The sequence below is a fragment of the Amblyomma maculatum genome, chromosome 9 (genome assembly GCF_055883805.1).
Source record: "Amblyomma maculatum isolate TAMU_Amacu chromosome 9, ASM5588380v1, whole genome shotgun sequence".
In the NCBI taxonomy this organism is placed as follows: domain Eukaryota; kingdom Metazoa; phylum Arthropoda; class Arachnida; order Ixodida; family Ixodidae; genus Amblyomma; species Amblyomma maculatum.
This window is the reverse complement of record NC_139352.1, coordinates 131313650-131332691: the sequence shown is the minus strand read 5'-3', so window position 1 is coordinate 131332691 and position 19042 is coordinate 131313650.

Sequence of the window (19042 nt, the reverse complement as noted above, 5' to 3'; positions counted from 1 at the left end):
CAGCAGGACTTCGGCAGCATTGCTCTAAACTCGACAGCTGATGATGACGAGAATTCAATTGGACTAGCTTTTGTTTTGTTTTTCCAAGGATGTGCATCCACGCCAAGTCGGTAATTTCGACCTGAATACACGTGTACTAAAACATAATAATCCCACTCATGAGTTAATTTTATGTCGGTTTTTCGCTTTTTCTAGCAGGTGCTGATGGAATAAAACAAAAATATCGAGACATTGTCGGCACTTCCATAAAGAGTCTGTAACAAGCAGCCTGTGTGAAACGTTGGCTAGATTTCAAATCTCATACGAATTCTTTACCTAGGCAAGGGACACTATAAATTAAAAAAAACCTAAAGGCATAACGCAAAGTTTTAGATGCACCGAGAGCGAGCAGCAGCAGGACTTCGGCAGCATTTCTCTAAACTCGACAGCTGATGATGACGAGAATTCAATTGGACTAGCTTTCGTTTTGTTTTTCCAAGGATGTCCATCCACGCCAAGTCCGTAATTTCGACCTGAATACACGTGTACTAAAACCTAATAATCCCACTCATGAGTTAATTTTATATCGGTTTTTCGCTTTTTCTAGCAGGTGCCGATGGAATAAAACAAAAATATCGAGACATTGTCGACACTTCCACAAATAGTCTGTAACAAGCAGCCTGTGTGAAACGTTGGCTAGATTTCAAATCTCATACGAATTCTTTACCTAGGCAAGGGACACTATAAATTAAAAAAACCCAAAGGCATAATGCAAGTTTCAGATGCACCGAGAGCGAGCAGCAGCAGGACTTCGGCAGCATTGCTCTAAACTCGACAGCTGTTGATCACGAGAATTCAATTGGACTAGCTTTTGTTTTGTTTTTCCAAGGATGTGCATCCACGCCAAGTCGGTAATTTCGACCTGAATACACGTGTACTAAAACCTAATAATCCCACTCATTAGTTAATTTTATATCGGTTTTTCGCTTTTTCTAGCAGGTGCCGATGGAATAAAACAAAAATATCGAGACATTGTCGACACTTCCATAAATAGTCTGTAACAAGCAGCCTGTGTGAAACGTTGGCTAGATTTCAAATCTCATACGAATTCTTTACCTAGGCAAGGGACACTATAAATTAAAAAAACCCAAAGGCATAATGCAAGTTTTAGATGCACCGAGAGCGAGCAGCAGCAGGACTTCGGCAGCATTGCTCTAAACTCGACAGCTGATGATGACGAGAATTCAATTGGACTAGCTTTTGTTTTGTTTTTCCAAGGATGTGCATCCACGCCAAGTCGGTAATTTCGACCTGAATACACGTGTACTAAAACCTAATAATCCCACTCATTAGTTAATTTTATATCGGTTTTTCGCTTTTTCTAGCAGGTGCCGATGGAATAAAACAAAAATATCGAGACATTGTCGACACTTCCATAAATAGTCTGTAACAAGCAGCCTGTGTGAAACGTTGGCTAGATTTCAAATCTCATACGAATTCTTTACCTAGGCAAGGGACACTATAAATTAAAAAAACCCAAAGGAATAATGCAAGTTTTAGATGCACCGAGAGCGAGCAGCAGCAGGACTTCGGCAGCATTTCTCTAAACTCGACAGCTGATGATGACGAGAATTCAATTGGACTAGCTTTTGTTTTGTTTTTCCAAGGATGTGCATCCACGCCAAGTCGGTAATTTCGACCTGAATACACGTGTACTAAAACCTAATAATCCCACTCATTAGTTAATTTTATATCGGTTTTTCGCTTTTTCTAGCAGGTGCCGATGGAATAAAACAAAAATATCGAGACATTGTCGACACTTCCATAAAGAGTCTGTAACAAGCAGCCTGTGTGAAACGTTGGCTAGATTTCAAATCTCATACGAATTCTTTACCTAGGCAAGGGACACTATAAATTAAAAAAAACCTAAAGGCATAACGCAAAGTTTTAGATGCACCGAGAGCGAGCAGCAGCAGGACTTCGGCAGCATTGCTCTAAACTCGACAGCTGATGATGACGAGAATTCAATTGGACTAGCTTTTGTTTTGTTTTTCCAAGGATGTCCATCCACGCCAAGTCGGTAATTTCGACCTGAATACACGTGTACTAAAACCTAATAATCCCACTCATGAGTTAATTTTATATCGGTTTTTCGCTTTTTCTAGCAGGTGCCGATGGAATAAAACAAAAATATCGAGACATTGTCGACACTTCCATAAATAGTCTGTAACAAGCAGCCTGTGTGAAACGTTGGCTAGATTTCAAATCTCATACGAATTCTTTACCTAGGCAAGGGACACTATAAATTAAAAAAACCCAAAGGCATAATGCAAGTTTTAGATGCACCGAGAGCGAGCAGCAGCAGGACTTCGGCAGCATTGCTCTAAACTCGACAGCTGTTGATGACGAGAATTCAATTGGACTAGCTTTTGTTTTGTTTTTCCAAGGATGTCCATCCACGCCAAGTCGGTAATTTCGACCTGAATACACGTGTACTAAAACCTAATAATCCCACTCATTAGTTAATTTTACATCGGTTTTTCGCTTTTTCTAGCAGGTGCCGATGAAATAAAACAAAAATATCGAGACATTGTCGACACTTCCATAAAGAGTCCGTAACAAGCAGCCTGTGTGAAACGTTGGCTAGATTTCAAATCTCATACGAATTCTTTACCTAGGCAAGGGACACTATAAATTAAAAAAACCCAAAGGCATAATGCAAGTTTTAGATGCACCGAGAGCGAGCAGCAGCAGGACTTCGGCAGCATTGCTCTAAACTCGACAGCTGTTGATGACGAGAATTCAATTGGACTAGCTTTTGTTTTGTTTTTCCAAGGATGTCCATCCACGCCAAGTCGGTAATTTCGACCTGAATACACGTGTACTAAAACCTAATAATCCCACTCATGAGTTAATTTTACATCGGTTTTTCGCCTTTTCTAGCAGGTGCCGATGAAATAAAACAAAAATATCGAGACATTGTCGACACTTCCATAAAGAGTCCGTAACAAGCAGCCTGTGTGAAACGTTGGCTAGATTTCAAATCTCATACGAATTCTTTACCTAGGCAAGGGACACTATAAATTAAAAAAACCCAAAGGCATAATGCAAGTTTTAGATGCACCGAGAGCGAGCAGCAGCAGGACTTCGGCAGCATTGCTCTAAACTCGACAGCTGTTGATGACGAGAATTCAATTGGACTAGCTTTTGTTTTGTTTTTCCAAGGATGTGCATCCACGCCAAGTCGGTAATTTCGACCTGAATACACGTGTACTAAAACCTAATAATCCCACTCATTAGTTAATTTTATATCGGTTTTTCGCTTTTTCTAGCAGGTGCCGATGGAATAAAACAAAAATATCGAGACATTGTCGACACTTCCATAAATAGTCTGTAACAAGCAGCCTGTGTGAAACGTTGGCTAGATTTCAAATCTCATACGAATTCTTTACCTAGGCAAGGGACACTATAAATTAAAAAAACCCAAAGGCATAATGCAAGTTTTAGATGCACCGAGAGCGAGCAGCAGCAGGACTTCGGCAGCATTTCTCTAAACTCGACAGCTGATGATGACGAGAATTCAATTGGACTAGCTTTTGTTTTGTTTTTCCAAGGATGTGCATCCACGCCAAGTCGGTAATTTCGACCTGAATACACGTGTACTAAAACCTAATAATCCCACTCATTAGTTAATTTTATATCGGTTTTTCGCTTTTTCTAGCAGGTGCCAATGGAATAAAACAAAAATATCGAGACATTGTCGACACTTCCATAAAGAGTCCGTAACAAGCAGCCTGTGTGAAACGTTGGCTAGATTTCAAATCTCATACGAATTCTTTACCTAGGCAAGGGACACTATAAATTAAAAAAACCCAAAGGCATAATGCAAGTTTTAGATGCACCGAGAGCGAGCAGCAGCAGGACTTCGGCAGCATTGCTCTAAACTCGACAGCTGTTGATGACGAGAATTCAATTGGACTAGCTTTTGTTTTGTTTTTCCAAGGATGTCCATCCACGCCAAGTCGGTAATTTCGACCTGAATACACGTGTACTAAAACCTAATAATCCCACTCATGAGTTAATTTTACATCGGTTTTTCGCCTTTTCTAGCAGGTGCCGATGAAATAAAACAAAAATATCGAGACATTGTCGACACTTCCATAAAGAGTCCGTAACAAGCAGCCTGTGTGAAACGTTGGCTAGATTTCAAATCTCATACGAATTCTTTACCTAGGCAAGGGACACTATAAATTAAAAAAACCCAAAGGCATAATGCAAGTTTTAGATGCACCGAGAGCGAGCAGCAGCAGGACTTCGGCAGCATTGCTCTAAACTCGACAGCTGTTGATGACGAGAATTCAATTGGACTAGCTTTTGTTTTGTTTTTCCAAGGATGTCCATCCACGCCAAGTCTGTAATTTCGACCTGAATACACGTGTACTAAAACCTAATAATCCCACTCATTAGTTAATTTTATATCGGTTTTTCGCTTTTTCTAGCAGGTGCCGATGGAATAAAACAAGAATACCGAGACATTGTCGACACTTCCATAAAGAGTCTGTAACGAGCAGCCTTTGTGAAACGTTGGCTAGATTTCAAATCTCGTACGAATTCTTTACCTAGGCAAGGGACACTATAAATTAAAAAAAAGGCATAATGCAAGCTTTAGATGCACCGAGAGCGAGCAGCAGCAGGACTTCGGCAGCATTGCTCTAAACTCGACAGCTGTTGATGACGAGAATTCAATTGGACCAGCTTTTGTTTTGTTTTTCCAAGGATGTCCATCCACGCCAAGTCGGTAATTTCGACCTGAATACACGTGTACTAAAACCTAATAATCCCACTCATTAGTTAATTTTATATCGGTTTTTCGCCTTTTCTAGCAGGTGCCGATGAAATAAAACAAAAATATCGAGACATTGTCGACACTTCCATAAAGAGTCCGTAACAAGCAGCCTGTGTGAAACGTTGGCTAGATTTCAAATCTCATACGAATTCTTTACCTAGGCAAGGGACACTATAAATTAAAAAAACCCAAAGGCATAATGCAAGTTTTAGATGCACCGAGAGCGAGCAGCAGCAGGACTTCGGCAGCATTGCTCTAAACTCGACAGCTGTTGATGACGAGAATTCAATTGGACTAGCTTTCGTTTTGTTTTTCCAAGGATGTCCATCCACGCCAAGTCCGTAATTTCGACCTGAATACACGTGTACTAAAACCTAATAATCCCACTCATGAGTTAATTTTATATCGGTTTTTCGCTTTTTCTAGCAGGTGCCGATGGAATAAAACAAAAATATCGAGACATTGTCGACACTTCCATAAATAGTCTGTAACAAGCAGCCTGTGTGAAACGTTGGCTAGATTTCAAATCTCATACGAATTCTTTACCTAGGCAAGGGACACTATAAATTAAAAAAAAAACCTAAAGGCATAACGCAAAGTTTTAGATGCACCGAGAGCGAGCAGCAGCAGGACTTCGGCAGCATTGCTCTAACCTCGACAGCTGATGATGACCAGAATTCAATTGGACTAGCTTTTGTTTTGTTTTTCCAAGGATGTCCATCCAAGCCAAGTCGGTAATTTCGACCTGAATACACGTGTACTAAAACCTAATATACCACTCATTAGTTAATTTTACATCGGTTTTTCGCCTTTTCTAGCAGGTGCCGATGAAATAAAACAAAAATATCGAGACATTGTCGACACTTCCATAAAGAGTCCGTAACAAGCAGCCTGTGTGAAACGTTGGCTAGATTTCAAATCTCATACGAATTCTTTACCTAGGCAAGGGACACTATAAATTAAAAAAACCCAAAGGCATAATGCAAGTTTTAGATGCATCGAGAGCGAGCAGCAGCAGGACTTCGGCAGCATTGCTCTAAACTCGACAGCTGTTGATGACGAGAATTCAATTGGACTAGCTTTTGTTTTGTTTTTCCAAGGATGTGCATCCACGCCAAGTCGGTAATTTCGACCTGAATACACGTGTACTAAAACATAATAATCCCACTCATGAGTTAATTTTATGTCGGTTTTTCGCTTTTTCTAGCAGGTGCTGATGGAATAAAACAAAAATATCGAGACATTGTCGACACTTCCATAAATAGTCTGCAACAAGCAGCCTGTGTGAAACGTTGGCTAGATTTCAAATCTCATACGAATTCTTTACCTAGGCAAGGGACACTATAAATTAAAAAAAAACCTAAAGGCATAACGCAAAGTTTTAGATGCACCGAGAGCGAGCAGCAGCAGGACTTCGGCAGCATTGCTATAAACTCGACAGCTGATGATGACGAGAATTCAATTGGACTAGCTTTTGTTTTGTTTTTCCAAGGATGTCCATCCACGCCAAGTCGGTAATTTCGACCTGAATACACGTGTGCTAAAACCTAATAATCCCACTCATGAGTTAATTTTATATCGGTTTTTCGCTTTTTCTAGCAGGTGCCGATGGAATAAAACAAAAATATCGAGACATTGTCGACACTTCCATAAATAGTCTGTAACAAGCAGCCTGTGTGAAACGTTGGCTAGATTTCAAATCTCATACGAATTCTTTACCTAGGCAAGGGACACTATAAATTAAAAAAACCCAAAGGCATAATGCAAGTTTTAGATGCACCGAGAGCGAGCAGCAGCAGGACTTCAGCAGCATTGCTCTAAACTCGACAGCTGATGATGACCAGAATTCAATTGGACTGGTTTTTGTTTTGTTTTTCCAAGGATGTCCATCCACGCCAAGTCGGTAATTTCGACCTGAATACACGTGTACTAAAACCTAATAATCCCACTCATGAGTTAATTTTACATCGGTTTTTCGCCTTTTCTAGCAGGTGCCGATGAAATAAAACAAAAATATCGAGACATTGTCGACACTTCCATAAAGAGTCCGTAACAAGCAGCCTGTGTGAAACATTGGCTAGATTTCAAATCTCATACGAATTCTTTACCTAGGCAAGGGACACTATAAATTAAAAAAACCCAAAGGCATAATGCAAGTTTTAGATGCACCGAGAGCGAGCAGCAGCAGGACTTCGGCAGCATTGCTCTAAACTCGACAGCTGTTGATGACGAGAATTCAATTGGACTAGCTTTTGTTTTGTTTTTCCAAGGATGTCCATCCACGCCAAGTCGGTAATTTCGACCTGAATACACGTGTACTAAAACCTAATAATCCCACTCATTAGTTAATTTTATATCGGTTTTTCGCTTTTTCTAGCAGGTGCCGATGGAATAAAACAAGAATACCGAGACATTGTCGACACTTCCATAAAGAGTCTGTAACGAGCAGCCTTTGTGAAACGTTGGCTAGATTTCAAATCTCGTACGAATTCTTTACCTAGGCAAGGGACACTATAAATTAAAAAAACCTAAAGGCATAATTCAAGCTTTAGATTCACCGAGAGCGAGCAGCAGCAGGACTTCGGCAGCATTGCTCTAAACTCGACAGCTGATGATGACGAGAATTCAATTGGACTAGCTTTTGTTTTGTTTTTCCAAGGATGTCCATCCCCGCCAAGTCGGTAATTTCGACCTGAATACACGTGTACTAATACCTAATAATCCCACTCATGAGTTATTTTATATCGGTTTTTCGCTTTTTCTAGCAGGTGCCGATGGAATAAAACAAAAATATCGAGACATTGTCGACACTTCCATAAAGAGTCTGTAACAAGCAGCCTGTGTGAAACGTTGGCTAGATTTCAAATCTCATACGAATTCTTTACCTAGGCAAGGGACACTATAAATTAAAAAAAAAACCTAAAGGCATAACGCAAATTTTAGATGCACCGAGAGCGAGCAGCAGCAGGACTTCGGCTGCATTGCTCTAAACTCGACAGCTGATGATGACGAGAATTCAATTGGACTAGCTTTTGTTTTGTTTTTCCAAGGATGTCCATCCACGCCAAGTCGGTAATTTCGACCTGAATACACGTGTACTAAAACCTAATAATCCCACTCATGAGTTAGTTTCACATTGGTTTTTCGCTTTTTCTAGCAGGTGCCGATGGAATAAAACAAAAATATCGAGACATTGTCGACACTTCCATAAAGAGTCTGTAACAAGCAGCCTGTGTGAAACGTTGGCTAGATTTCAAATCTCATACGAATTCTTTACCTAGGCAAGGGACACTATAAATTAAAAAAACCTAAAGGCATAATGCAAGTTTTAGATGCACCGAGAGCGAGCAGCAGCAGGACTTCGGCAGCATTGCTCTAAACTCGACAGCTGTTGATGACGAGAATTCAATTGGACTAGCTTTTGTTTTGTTTTTCCAAGGATGTCCATCCACGCCAAGTCGGTAATTTCGACCTGAATACACATGTACTAAAACCTAATAATCCCACTCATGAGTTAATTTTATATCGGTTCTTCGCTTTTTCTAGCAAGTGCCGATGGAATAAACAAAAATATTGTTACATTGTCGACACTTCCATAAAGAGTCTGTAACAAACAGCCTGTGTGAAACTTTTGCTTGATTTCAGATCTCATACGAATTCTTTACATAGGCAAGGCACACTATAAATTAAAAAAAAAACCTAAAGGCATAATGCGAGTTGTAGATGCACCGAGAGAGAGCAGCAGCAGGACTTCGGCAGCATTGCTGTAAACTCGACAGCTGATGATGACGACAATTCAATTAGACTAGCTTTTGTATTGTTTTTTACAAGGATGTCCATCCACACCATGTCAGTAATTTCGGCCTGAATACACGTGTACTAAAGTCTAATCAACCCACTCATCAGTTAATTTTATATCGCTTTTCGCTTTTTCTACCAGGTGCCGACGGAATAAAGAAAAATATTGTTACATTGCCGACACTTCCATAAAGATTCTGTAACAAGCAGCCTGTGTGAAACGTTGGATACATTTTAGATCTCATACGATTTCTTTACCTAGGCAAGGGACACTATAAATTAAAAAAAACCTAAAGGCATAATGCAAGTTTTAGATGCACCGAGAGCGAGCAGCAGCAGGACTTGGGCAGCATTACTCTAAACTCGACAGCTGATAATGACGGGAATTCAATTGGACTAGCTTTGTTTTGTTTTTCCAAGGATGTCCGTCCACGCCAAGTCAGTAATTTCGACCTGAATACACGTGTACTAAAACCTAATAATCCCACTCATGAGTTATTTTATATCGGTTTTTCACTTTTTCTAGCAGGTGCCGATGGAATAAAACAAGAATATTGAGACATTGTCGACACTTCCATAAAGAGTCTGTAACGAGCAGCCTTTGTGAAACGTTGGCTAGATTTCAAATCTCGTACGAATTCTTTACCTAGGCAAGGGACACTATAAAGTAAAAAAACCTAAAGGCATAATTCAAGCTTTAGATGCACCGAGAGCGAGCAGCAGCAGGACTTCGGCAGCATTGCTCTAAACTCGACAGCTGATGATGACGAGAATTCAATTGGACTAGCTTTTGTTTTGTTTTTCCAAGGATGTGCATCCACGCCAAGTCGGTAATTTCGACCTGAATACACGTGTACTAAAACATAATAATCCCACTCATGAGTTAATTTTATGTCGGTTTTTCGCTTTTTCTAGCAGGTGCTGATGGAATAAAACAAAAATATCGAGACATTGTCGGCACTTCCATAAAGAGTCTGTAACAAGCAGCCTGTGTGAAACGTTGGCTAGATTTCAAATCTCATACGAATTCTTTACCTAGGCAAGGGACACTATAAATTAAAAAAACCTAAAGGCATAACGCAAAGTTTTAGATGCACCGAGAGCGAGCAGCAGCAGGACTTCGGCAGCATTTCTCTAAACTCGACAGCTGATGATGACGAGAATTCAATTGGACTAGCTTTCGTTTTGTTTTTCCAAGGATGTCCATCCACGCCAAGTCTGTAATTTCGACCTGAATACACGTGTACTAAAACCTAATAATCCCACTCATGAGTTAATTTTATATCGGTTTTTCGCTTTTTCTAGCAGGTGCCGATGGAATAAAACAAAAATATCGAGACATTGTCGACACTTCCACAAATAGTCTGTAACAAGCAGCCTGTGTGAAACGTTGGCTAGATTTCAAATCTCATACGAATTCTTTACCTAGGCAAGGGACACTATAAATTAAAAAAACCCAAAGGCATAATGCAAGTTTCAGATGCACCGAGAGCGAGCAGCAGCAGGACTTCGGCAGCATTGCTCTAAACTCGACAGCTGTTGATCACGAGAATTCAATTGGACTAGCTTTTGTTTTGTTTTTCCAAGGATGTGCATCCACGCCAAGTCGGTAATTTCGACCTGAATACACGTGTACTAAAACCTAATAATCCCACTCATTAGTTAATTTTATATCGGTTTTTCGCTTTTTCTAGCAGGTGCCGATGGAATGAAACAAAAATATCGAGACATTGTCGACACTTCCATAAATAGTCTGTAACAAGCAGCCTGTGTGAAACGTTGGCTAGATTTCAAATCTCATACGAATTCTTTACCTAGGCAAGGGACACTATAAATTAAAAAAACCCAAAGGCATAATGCAAGTTTTAGATGCACCGAGAGCGAGCAGCAGCAGGACTTCGGCAGCATTTCTCTAAACTCGACAGCTGATGATGACGAGAATTCAATTGGACTAGCTTTTGTTTTGTTTTTCCAAGGATGTGCATCCACGCCAAGTCGGTAATTTCGACCTGAATACACGTGTACTAAAACCTAATAATCCCACTCATTAGTTAATTTTATATCGGTTTTTCGCTTTTTCTAGCAGGTGCCGATGGAATAAAACAAAAATATCGAGACATTGTCGACACTTCCATAAAGAGTCTGTAACAAGCAGCCTGTGTGAAACGTTGGCTAGATTTCAAATCTCATACGAATTCTTTACCTAGGCAAGGGACACTATAAATTAAAAAAAACCTAAAGGCATAACGCAAAGTTTTAGATGCACCGAGAGCGAGCAGCAGCAGGACTTCGGCAGCATTGCTCTAAACTCGACAGCTGATGATGACGAGAATTCAATTGGACTAGGTTTTGTTTTGTTTTTCCAAGGATGTCCATCCACGCCAAGTCGGTAATTTCGACCTGAATACACGTGTACTAAAACCTAATAATCCCACTCATGAGTTAATTTTATATCGGTTTTTCGCTTTTTCTAGCAGGTGCCGATGGAATAAAACAAAAATATCGAGACATTGTCGACACTTCCATAAATAGTCTGTAACAAGCAGCCTGTGTGAAACGTTGGCTAGATTTCAAATCTCATACGAATTCTTTACCTAGGCAAGGGACACTATAAATTAAAAAAACCCAAAGGCATAATGCAAGTTTTAGATGCACCGAGAGCGAGCAGCAGCAGGACTTCGGCAGCATTTCTCTAAACTCGACAGCTGATGATGACGAGAATTCAATTGGACTAGCTTTTGTTTTGTTTTTCCAAGGATGTGCATCCACGCCAAGTCGGTAATTTCGACCTGAATACACGTGTACTAAAACCTAATAATCCCACTCATTAGTTAATTTTATATCGGTTTTTCGCTTTTTCTAGCAGGTGCCGATGGAATAAAACAAAAATATCGAGACATTGTCGACACTTCCATAAAGAGTCCGTAACAAGCAGCCTGTGTGAAACATTGGCTAGATTTCAAATCTCATACGAATTCTTTACCTAGGCAAGGGACACTATAAATTAAAAAAAACCTAAAGGCATAACGCAAAGTTTTAGATGCACCGAGAGCGAGCAGCAGCAGGACTTCGGCAGCATTGCTCTAAACTCGACAGCTGATGATGACGAGAATTCAATTGGACTAGCTTTTGTTTTGTTTTTCCAAGGATGTCCATCCACGCCAAGTCGGTAATTTCGACCTGAATACACGTGTACTAAAACCTAATAATCCCACTCATGAGTTAATTTTATATCGGTTTTTCGCTTTTTCTAGCAGGTGCCGATGGAATAAAACAAAAATATCGAGACATTGTCGACACTTCCATAAATAGTCTGTAACAAGCAGCCTGTGTGAAACGTTGGCTAGATTTCAAATCTCATACGAATTCTTTACCTAGGCAAGGGACACTATAAATTAAAAAAACCCAAAGGCATAATGCAAGTTTTAGATGCACCGAGAGCGAGCAGCAGCAGGACTTCGGCAGCATTGCTCTAAACTCGACAGCTGTTGATGACGAGAATTCAATTGGACTAGCTTTTGTTTTGTTTTTCCAAGGATGTCCATCCACGCCAAGTCGGTAATTTCGACCTGAATACACGTGTACTAAAACCTAATAATCCCACTCATTAGTTAATTTTATATCGATTTTTCGCTTTTTCTAGCAGGTGCCGATGAAATAAAACAAAAATATCGAGACATTGTCGACACTTCCATAAAGAGTCCGTAACAAGCAGCCTGTGTGAAACGTTGGCTAGATTTCAAATCTCATACGAATTCTTTACCTAGGCAAGGGACACAATAAATTAAAAAAACCCAAAGGCATAATGCAAGTTTTAGATGCACCGAGAGCGAGCAGCAGCAGGACTTCGGCAGCATTGCTCTAAACTCGACAGCTGATGATGACCAGAATTCAATTGGACTGGCTTTTGTTTTCTTTTTCCAAGGATGTCCATCCACGCCAAGTCGGTAATTTCGACCTGAATACACGTGTACTAAAACCTAATAATCCCACTCATGAGTTAATTTTACATCGGTTTTTCGCCTTTTCTAGCAGGTGCCGATGAAATAAAACAAAAATATCGAGACATTGTCGACACTTCCATAAAGAGTCCGTAACAAGCAGCCTGTGTGAAACGTTGGCTAGATTTCAAATCTCATACGAATTCTTTACCTAGGCAAGGGACACTATAAATTAAAAAAACCCAAAGGCATAATGCAAGTTTTAGATGCACCGAGAGCGAGCAGCAGCAGGACTTCGGCAGCATTGCTCTAAACTCGACAGCTGTTGATGACGAGAATTCAATTGGACTAGCTTTTGTTTTGTTTTTCCAAGGATGTCCATCCACGCCAAGTCGGTAATTTCGACCTGAATACACGTGTACTAAAACCTAATAATCCCACTCATGAGTTAATTTTACATCGGATTTCGCCTTTTCTAGCAGGTGCCGATGAAATAAAACAAAAATATCGAGACATTGTCGACACTTCCATAAAGAGTCCGTAACAAGCAGCCTGTGTGAAACGTTGGCTAGATTTCAAATCTCATACGAATTCTTTACCTAGGCAAGGGACACTATAAATTAAAAAAACCCAAAGGCATAATGCAAGTTTTAGATGCACCGAGAGCGAGCAGCAGCAGGACTTCGGCAGCATTGCTCTAAACTCGACAGCTGTTGATGACGAGAATTCAATTGGACTAGCTTTTGTTTTGTTTTTCCAAGGATGTCCATCCACGCCAAGTCGGTAATTTCGACCTGAATACACGTGTACTAAAACCTAATAATCCCACTCATTAGTTAATTTTATATCGGTTTTTCGCTTTTTCTAGCAGGTGCCGATGGAATAAAACAAGAATACCGAGACATTGTCGACACTTCCATAAAGAGTCTGTAACGAGCAGCCTTTGTGAAACGTTGGCTAGATTTCAAATCTCGTACGAATTCTTTACCTAGGCAAGGGACACTATAAATTAAAAAAAAAGGCATAATGCAAGCTTTAGATGCACCGAGAGCGAGCAGCAGCAGGACTTCGGCAGCATTGCTCTAAACTCGACAGCTGTTGATGACGAGAATTCAATTGGACCAGCTTTTGTTTTGTTTTTCCAAGGATGTCCATCCACGCCAAGTCGGTAATTTCGACCTGAATACACGTGTACTAAAACCTAATAATCCCACTCATTAGTTAACTTTATATCGGTTTTTCGCTTTTTCTAGCAGGTGCCGATGGAATAAAACAAGAATACCGAGACATTGTCGACACTTCCATAAAGAGTCTGTAACGAGCAGCCTTTGTGAAACGTTGGCTAGATTTCAAATCTCGTACGAATTCTTTACCTAGGCAAGGGACACTATAAATTAAAAAAAAAAGCATAATGCAAGCTTTAGATGCACCGAGAGCGAGCAGCAGCAGGACTTCGGCAGCATTGCTCTAAACTCGACAGCTGATGATGACGAGAATTCAATTGGACTAGCTTTCGTTTTGTTTTTCCAAGGATGTCCATCCACGCCAAGTCCGTAATTTCGACCTGAATACACGTGTACTAAAACCTAATAATCCCACTCATGAGTTAATTTTATATCGGTTTTTCGCTTTTTCTAGCAGGTGCCGATGGAATAAAACAAAAATATCGAGACATTGTCGACACTTCCATAAATAGTCTGTAACAAGCAGCCTGTGTGAAACGTTGGCTAGATTTCAAATCTCATACGAATTCTTTACCTAGGCAAGGGACACTATAAATTAAAAAAAAAACCTAAAGGCATAACGCAAAGTTTTAGATGCACCGAGAGCGAGCAGCAGCAGGACTTCGGCAGCATTGCTCTAAACTCGACAGCTGATGATGACCAGAATTCAATTGGACTAGCTTTTGTTTTGTTTTTCCAAGGATGTCCATCCAAGCCAAGTCGGTAATTTCGACCTGAATACACGTGTACTAAAACCTAATATACCACTCATGAGTTAATTTTACATCGGTTTTTCGCCTTTTCTAGCAGGTGCCGATGGAATAAAACAAAAATATCGAGACATTGTCGACACTTCCACAAATAGTCTGTAACAAGCAGCCTGTGTGAAACGTTGGCTAGATTTCAAATCTCATACGAATTCTTTACCTAGGCAAGGGACACTATAAATTAAAAAAACCCAAAGGCATAATGCAAGTTTCAGATGCACCGAGAGCGAGCAGCAGCAGGACTTCGGCAGCATTGCTCTAAACTCGACAGCTGTTGATCACGAGAATTCAATTGGACTAGCTTTTGTTTTGTTTTTCCAAGGATGTGCATCCACGCCAAGTCGGTAATTTCGACCTGAATACACGTGTACTAAAACCTAATAATCCCACTCATTAGTTAATTTTATATCGGTTTTTCGCTTTTTCTAGCAGGTGCCGATGGAATAAAACAAAAATATCGAGACATTGTCGACACTTCCATAAAGAGTCTGTAACAAGCAGCCTGTGTGAAACGTTGGCTAGATTTCAAATCTCATACGAATTCTTTACCTAGGCAAGGGACACTATAAATTAAAAAAAAACCTAAAGGCATAACGCAAAGTTTTAGATGCACCGAGAGCGAGCAGCAGCAGGACTTCGGCAGCATTGCTCTAAACTCGACAGCTGATGATGACGAGAATTCAATTGGACTAGCTTTTGTTTTGTTTTTCCAAGGATGTCCATCCACGCCAAGTCGGTAATTTCGACCTGAATACACGTGTACTAAAACCTAATAATCCCACTCATGAGTTAATTTTATATCGGTTTTTCGCTTTTTCTAGCAGGTGCCGATGGAATAAAACAAAAATATCGAGACATTGTCGACACTTCCATAAATAGTCTGTAACAAGCAGCCTGTGTGAAACGTTGGCTAGATTTCAAATCTCATACGAATTCTTTACCTAGGCAAGGGACACTATAAATTAAAAAAACCCAAAGGCATAATGCAAGTTTTAGATGCACCGAGAGCGAGCAGCAGCAGGACTTCGGCAGCATTTCTCTAAACTCGACAGCTGATGATGACGAGAATTCAATTGGACTAGCTTTTGTTTTGTTTTTCCAAGGATGTGCATCCACGCCAAGTCGGTAATTTCGACCTGAATACACGTGTACTAAAACCTAATAATCCCACTCATTAGTTAATTTTATATCGGTTTTTCGCTTTTTCTAGCAGGTGCCGATGGAATAAAACAAAAATATCGAGACATTGTCGACACTTCCATAAGAGTCTGTAACAAGCAGCCTGTGTGAAACGTTGGCTAGATTTCAAATCTCATACGAATTCTTTACCTAGGCAAGGGACACTATAAATTAAAAAAAACCTAAAGGCATAACGCAAAGTTTTAGATGCACCGAGAGCGAGCAGCAGCAGGACTTCGGCAGCATTGCTCTAAACTCGACAGCTGATGATGACGAGAATTCAATTGGACTAGCTTTTGTTTTGTTTTTCCAAGGATGTCCATCCACGCCAAGTCGGTAATTTCGACCTGAATACACGTGTACTAAAACCTAATAATCCCACTCATGAGTTAATTTTATATCGGTTTTTCGCTTTTTCTAGCAGGTGCCGATGGAATAAAACAAAAATATCGAGACATTGTCGACACTTCCATAAATAGTCTGTAACAAGCAGCCTGTGTGAAACGTTGGCTAGATTTCAAATCTCATACGAATTCTTTACCTAGGCAAGGGACACTATAAATTAAAAAAACCCAAAGGCATAATGCAAGTTTTAGATGCACCGAGAGCGAGCAGCAGCAGGACTTCGGCAGCATTGCTCTAAACTCGACAGCTGTTGATGACGAGAATTCAATTGGACTAGCTTTTGTTTTGTTTTTCCAAGGATGTCCATCCACGCCAAGTCGGTAATTTCGACCTGAATACACGTGTACTAAAACCTAATAATCCCACTCATTAGTTAATTTTATATCGGTTTTTCGCTTTTTCTAGCAGGTGCCGATGAAATAAAACAAAAATATCGAGACATTGTCGACACTTCCATAAAGAGTCCGTAACAAGCAGCCTGTGTGAAACGTTGGCTAGATTTCAAATCTCATACGAATTCTTTACCTAGGCAAGGGACACAATAAATTAAAAAAACCCAAAGGCATAATGCAAGTTTTAGATGCACCGAGAGCGAGCAGCAGCAGGACTTCGGCAGCATTGCTCTAAACTCGACAGCTGATGATGACCAGAATTCAATTGGACTGGCTTTTGTTTTCTTTTTCCAAGGATGTCCATCCACTCCAAGTCGGTAATTTCGACCTGAATACACGTGTACTAAAACCTAATAATCCCACTCATGAGTTAATTTTACATCGGTTTTTCGCCTTTTCTAGCAGGTGCCGATGAAATAAAACAAAAATATCGAGACATTGTCGACACTTCCATAAAGAGTCCGTAACAAGCAGCCTGTGTGAAACGTTGGCTAGATTTCAAATCTCATACGAATTCTTTACCTAGGCAAGGGACACTATAAATTAAAAAAACCCAAAGGCATAATGCAAGTTTTAGATGCACCGAGAGCGAGCAGCAGCAGGACTTCGGCAGCATTGCTCTAAACTCGACAGCTGTTGATGACGAGAATTCAATTGGACTAGCTTTTGTTTTGTTTTTCCAAGGATGTCCATCCACGCCAAGTCGGTAATTTCGACCTGAATACACGTGTACTAAAACCTAATAATCCCACTCATGAGTTAATTTTACATCGGTTTTTCGCCTTTTCTAGCAGGTGCCGATGAAATAAAACAAAAATATCGAGACATTGTCGACACTTCCATAAAGAGTCCGTAACAAGCAGCCTGTGTGAAACGTTGGCTAGATTTCAAATCTCATACGAATTCTTTACCTAGGCAAGGGACACTATAAATTAAAAAAACCCAAAGGCATAATGCAAGTTTTAGATGCACCGAGAGCGAGCAGCAGCAGGACTTCGGCAGCATTGCTCTAAGCTCGACAGCTGTTGATGACGAGAATTCAATTGGACTAGCTTTTGTTTTGTTTTTCCAAGGATGTCCATCCACGCCAAGTCGGTAATTTCGACCTGAATACACGTGTACTAAAACCTAATAATCCCACTCATTAGTTAATTTTATATCGGTTTTTCGCTTTTTCTAGCAGGTGCCGATGGAATAAAACAAGAATACCGAGACATTGTCGACACTTCCATAAAGAGTCTGTAACGAGCAGCCTTTGTGAAACGTTGGCTAGATTTCAAATCTCGTACGAATTCTTTACCTAGGCAAGGGACACTATAAATTAAAAAAAAAAGGCATAATGCAAGCTTTAGATGCACCGAGAGCGAGCAGCAGCAGGACTTCGGCAGCATTGCTCTAAACTCGACAGCTGTTGATGACGAGAATTCAATTGGACCAGCTTTTGTTTTGTTTTTCCAAGGATGTCCATCCACGCCAAGTCGGTAATTTCGACCTGAATACACGTGTACTAAAACCTAATAATCCCACTCATTAGTTAATTTTATATCGGTTTTTCGCTTTTTCTAGCAGGTGCCGATGGAATAAAACAAGAATACCGAGACATTGTCGACACTTCCATAAAGAGTCTGTAACGAGCAGCCTTTGTGAAACGTTGGCTAGATTTCAAATCTCGTACGAATTCTTTACCTAGGCAAGGGACACTATAAATTAAAAAAAAAAGGCATAATGCAAGCTTTAGATGCACCGAGAGCGAGCAGCAGCAGGACTTCGGCAGCATTGCTCTAAACTCGACAGCTGTTGATGACGAGAATTCAATTGGACCAGCTTTTGTTTTGTTTTTCCAAGGATGTCCATCCACGCCAAGTCGGTAATTTCGACCTGAATACACGTGTACTAAAACCTAATAATCCCACTCATTAGTTAATTTTATATCGGTTTTTCGCTTTTTCTAGCAGGTGCCGATGGAATAAAACAAGAATACCGAGACATTGTCGACACTTCCATAAAGAGTCTGTAACGAGCAGCCTTTGTGAAACGTTGGCTAGATTTCAAATCTCGTACGAATTCTTTACCTAGGCAAGGGACACTATAAATTAAAAAAAAAGCATAATGCAAGCTTTAGATGCACCGAGAGCGAGCAGCAGCAGGACTTCGGCAGCATTGCTCTAAACTCGACAGCTGATGATGACGAGAATTCAATTGGACTAGCTTTCGTTTTGTTTTTCCAAGGATGTCCATCCACGCCAAGTCGGTAATTTCGACCTGAATACACGTGTACTAAAACCTAATATACCACTCATGAGTTAATTTTACATCGGTTTTTCGCCTTTTCTAGCAGGTGCCGATGAAATAAAACAAAAATATCGAGACATTGTCGACACTTCCATAAAGAGTCCGTAACAAGCAGCCTGTGTGAAACGTTGGCTAGATTTCAAATCTCATACGAATTCTTTACCTAGGCAAGGGACACTATAAATTAAAAAAACCCAAAGGCATAATGCAAGTTTTAGAT